General features: G+C 42.2%; 2 protein-coding genes across 4 annotated transcripts in view; one reads left to right on the forward strand and one right to left on the reverse strand.

Annotated features, from left to right (window-relative positions):
* LOC139581396 (uncharacterized) overlaps positions 1 to 726 on the forward strand; it is a 26188-nt gene extending 25462 nt beyond the window's left edge. For both annotated transcript variants that reach the window (XM_071411114.1, XM_071411115.1), the window contains one exon: positions 1 to 726. This exon is cut by the window's left edge and continues 253 nt beyond it. The gene's annotated coding sequence lies outside the window, so the exon portion shown is untranslated.
* Positions 1 to 5000, reverse strand: part of LOC139581395 (dedicator of cytokinesis protein 2-like) — a 138695-nt gene that overhangs the window by 57803 nt on the left and 75892 nt on the right. The window lies entirely within an intron of this gene.

Consider the following 5000-nt stretch of genomic DNA (forward strand, 5'->3'; position numbering starts at 1 on the left):
GTGTGTGTCTATGGACCATGGGGACTGCTCCTGTTTCATTGTTGTTGCTATGGGAACTGTACACCTGTTATGGTATCTATGGAGATCTATGGTTAATCTCTGACGTGGTTGGAGAGCGAACAGTACATCAGCCCACAACTATGGGCTGATTGATAAAGTTACTTTAACCTAATGTCTTGGGACAGTTACTGAGCTATGGATTTATGGGAGACACTAAACCTTGACAAGAGTTCAGTCTAGAAGGCTGTGACAGCGGTGACCTTTCCTTAGTTCTAACATCTGTCAGATGAGAATTCATAGTTGATGGACCATGTCACAGTGGAGAGAGGAACTCTACTACCTAAACAGAGACAATTCCACCATCAAGCCCTTTAGAGAGTGACAGGCCGTGCAACCAATCAACAGTCTCCCATACTTGACTGACAAAGCGAGGATCCATTCCGGATTCTCCCTCCTAGTGCACCAAACACAAAGACAATAATAACCACTCCACTCTACGAGCTTCCACTCTTCCACAATGCTATTGGTTATAACTCAAGCTCAACCAATTAGAATCAGCCGTTGCTTCTAAGACCACGCCCTATTTGCTGTTTAACCAATCATCATTTTATAAACCATCCCAGTGTATGATCTCCCACAATGCTCTTCTTCTTCCTCTCACTGTGTTTCTGCAGCTGTTTGTAACAGTTATATTGGGAACCAATAAAGGTGTGTATTTTAAACAGAACATGACTTCAGCTTGAAGAGTGATTCCCTAAAGCTTTTTTTGTGCCATTATGACTCACTTAAAGCACTTTTGACGAACACCATATAGAATGAAACGGTGGTACTATGGATGGATAGTAAAAACTGAGGGATTAGTCTGGGAGGGTAATACTGTGGTACTATGGATGGATGGTAAAAGCTGAGGGGTTAGTCTGGGAGGGTAATACTGTGGTACTATGGATGGATGGTAAAAGCTGAGGGGTTAGTCTGGGAGGATAATACTGTGGTACTATGGATGGATGGTAAAAGCTGAGGGGTTAGTCTGGGAGGATAATACTGTGGTACTATGGATGGATGGTAAAAGCTGAGGGATTAGTCTGGGAGGATAATACTGTGGTACTATGGATGAATGGTAAAAGCTGAGGGGTTAGTCTGGGAGGGTAATACTGTGGTACTATGGATGGATGGTTAAAGCTGAGGGGTTAGTCTGGGAGGATAATACTGTGGTACTATGGATGGATGGTAAAAGCTGAGGGGTTAGTCTGGGAGGATAATACTGTGGTACTATGGATGGATGGTAAAAGCTGAGGGGTTAGTCTGGGAGGATAATACTGTGGTACTATGGATGGATGGTAAAAGCTGAGGGGTTAGTCTGGGAGGATAATACTGTGGTACTATGGATGGATGGTAAAAGCTGAGGGGTTAGTCTGGGAGGGTAATACTGTGGTACTATGGATGGATGGTAAAAGCTGAGGGGTTAGTCTGGGAGGGTAATACTGTGGTACTATGGATGGATGGTAAAAGCTGAGGGGTTAGTCTGGGAGGGTAATACTGTGGTACTATGGATGGATAGTAAAAACTGAGGGGTTAGTCTGGGAGGGTAATACTGTGGTACTATGGATGGATAGTAAAAACTGAGGGGTTAGTCTGGGAGGATAATACTGTGGTACTATGGATGGATGGTAAAAACTGAGGGGTTAGTCTGGGAGGGTAATACTGTGGTACTATGGATGGATGGTAAAAGCTGAGGGATTAGTCTGGGAGGATAATACTGTGGTACTATGGATGGATGGTAAAAGCTGAGGGGTTAGTCTGGGAGGGTAATACTGTGGTACTATGGATGGATGGTAAAAGCTGAGGGGTTAGTCTGGGAGGATAATACTGTGGTACTATGGATGGATAGTAAAAACTGAGGGGTTAGTCTGGGAGGGTAATACTGTGGTACTATGGATGGATGGTAAAAACTGAGGGGTTAGTCTGGGAGGGTAATAGTGTGGTATTTGAACGTGTATAATAAAGGTGTAATAAGTAACTAAACTGAAAGACGGACTGAAAGAATCAATACTTTCTCTCCAAGTAAATACCAAGTCCCTTGTTTCTAACCAGAACCCCATTTTTAAGTCAAGCCCCAAATGGAATTGGCCACCAGCCACCAGCCACCAGCAGGACCCAAACAACAATTTGAGAAACACTTAAAGGACTGAAGAGAATCATTTAGAGGGCAACCAAGGTAAAGATCAATAAACTGGGAAGCAGCTTCTACAACTGCGCTAATTATATAGGAGACTATGGAGGGCAGTTTGGGAAGCCAAGTCAATTGGGTTGGAGCAAAACCCTGCATACACGTAATCGTTTTTTTATTTTTTTTATTTCACCTTTATTTAACCATGTAGGCCAGTTGAAAACAAGTTCTCATTTACAACTGACCTGGCCAAGATAAAGCAAAGCAGTGCGACACAAACAACAACACAGAGTTACACATGGAATAAACAAATGTACAGTCAATAACACAATAGAAAAGTCTATATAGATTGTGTGCAAATGAGGTAAGATTAGCGAGGTAAGGCAATAAATAGGCCGTAGTGGCAAAATAATTACAATTTAGCAATTAAACACTCCAGTGATAGATGTGCAGAAGATGAATGTGCATGTAGAGATACTGGGGTGCAAAGGACAAAAATAAGAACATTATGGGGATGAGGTTGTTGGGTGGGCTATTTACAGATGGGCTATGTACAGGTGCAATGATCTGTAAGCAGCTCTGCCAGCTGAGGCTTAAAGTTAGTGAGGGAGACATGAGTCTCCAGCTTCAGTGATTTTTGCAATTCATTCCAGTCATTGGCAGCAGAGAACTGGAAGGAAAGGCGGCCAAAAGAGGAATTGGCTTTTGAGATAAGGCGGGGCTTTACCTAGCAAAGACTTATAGATGACCTGGAGCCAGTGGGTTTGGCGACGAATATTAAGCGAGGGCCAGCCAACGAGAGCATACAGGTCGCGGGTAGTATATGGGGCTTTAGTGACAAAATGGATGGCACTATGATAGACTGCATCCAATTTGCTGAGTAGAGTGTTGGAGGCTATTTTGTAAAAAAAAAAAAAAAAAAAAATATTATTTTACCGTTATTTTACCAGGTAAGTTGACTGAGAACACGTTCTCATTTGCAGCAACGACCTGGGGAATAGTTACAGGGGAGAGGAGGGGGATGAATGAGCCAATTGTAAACTGACATCGCCGAAGTCAAGGATCGGTAGGATAGTCAGTTTTACGAGGGTATGTTTGGCAGCATGAGTGAAGGAACCTTTGTTGCGAAATAGGAAGCCAATTTAATTTTGGGTTGCTTAATTTTAAAGTTGCTTAATGTGAGTCTGGAAGGAGAGTTTACAGTCTAACCAGACACCTAGGTATTTGTAGTTGTCCACATATTCTAAGTCAGAACCATTCAGAGTAGTGATGCTAGACGGGCGGGCAGGTGCAGGCAGCGATCGGTTGAAGAGTATGCATTTAGTTTTACTTGCATTTAAGAGCAATTAGAGGCCACGGAAGGAGAGTTGTATGGCATTGAAGCTCGTCTGGAGTTAGTTAAAACCTCTTGGCGCACCGATCCCTTTAGCGGGATCATTTTTGTCAACATCTGCTGAATTGCAGAGCGCCAAATTAAAATTAAATTACAAAAAATATTTAATTTTCATGAAATCACAAGTGCAATATACCAAAACACAGCTTAGCTTGTTGTTAATCCACCTGGCGTGTCAGATTTCAAAAAAGCTTTACAGCGAAAGCAAACCATGCGATTATGTGAGGACAGCTCTCAGTAGACAAAACATTACAAACAGCTAGCAGCAAAGTAGGTTGGTCACGAAAGTCAGAAAAGCAATAAAATTAATTGCTTACCTTTGATGATCTTCGTATGTTTGCACTCACAAGACTCCCAGTTACACAATAAATGTTAGTTTTGTTCGATAAAGATTATTTTTATATCCAAAAACCTCCATTATGTTGGCGCGTTTTGTTGAGTAATCCACAGGCTCGTGCAGGTCACGACGGGCAGACGAAAATTCCAAATGGTATCCGTAAAGTAAAACATGTCAAACGTTTTTTATAATCAATCCTCAGTTTGATTTTACAATAAATAATCGATAATATTTCAAACGAACGGTAGCCTTTTCAATACAAGAGAGAAAGAAAAGGTCTCGCTCCAGTGGCGCGCGCATGAACAAATCTAAGGACATCTGGCTATCCACTGACGCGATGTGATCATTCTCACTAATTTTTCAGAATAAAAGCTTGAAACTATGTCTAAAGACTGTTCACACCCTGTGGAAGCCATAGGGAAAGGAATCTGGTTGATATCCCTTTAAATGGAGGATAGGCTTGCAATGGAACAGAGTAGTTTCAGAAAAACAGCACTTCCTGGTTGGATTTTCCTCAGGTTTTCGCCTGGAATATCAGTTCTGTTATACTCACAGACAATATTTTGACAGTTTTGGAAACTTTAGAGTGTATTCTATCCTAATATGTAAATTATATGCATATTCTAGCTTCTGGGCCTGATGAATAGGCAGTTTACTTTGGGAATGTTTTTATCCAACCATCAAAATACTGCCCCCTAGCTTCAAGAGGTTATTAACACAGTGTCCAAAGAAGGGCCAGAAGTATGCAGAATGGTGTCGTCTGCGTAGGGGTGAATCAGAGAATCACCAGCAGCAAGAGCAACATCATTGATGTATACAGAGAAAAGAGTCAGCCTGAGAATTGAAACCTGTGTCACCCCCATAGAGACTGCCTGAGGTCCGGACAACAGGCCATCCGATTTGACACACTAAACTCTGTCTGAGAAGTAGTTGGTGAACCAGGCGAGGCAGTCATTTGAGAAACCAAGGCTGTTGAGTCTGCCAATAAGAATGTGATGATTGACAGAGTCGAAAGCCTTGGCCAGGTCGATGAATACGGCTGCACAGTATTGTATTTTATCGATGGCGGTTATGATATCGTTTAGGACCTTGAGCGTGGCTAA

This window comes from Salvelinus alpinus, chromosome 7, assembly GCF_045679555.1.
Source record: "Salvelinus alpinus chromosome 7, SLU_Salpinus.1, whole genome shotgun sequence".
NCBI classification, from domain to species: Eukaryota; Metazoa; Chordata; class Actinopteri; order Salmoniformes; family Salmonidae; genus Salvelinus; species Salvelinus alpinus.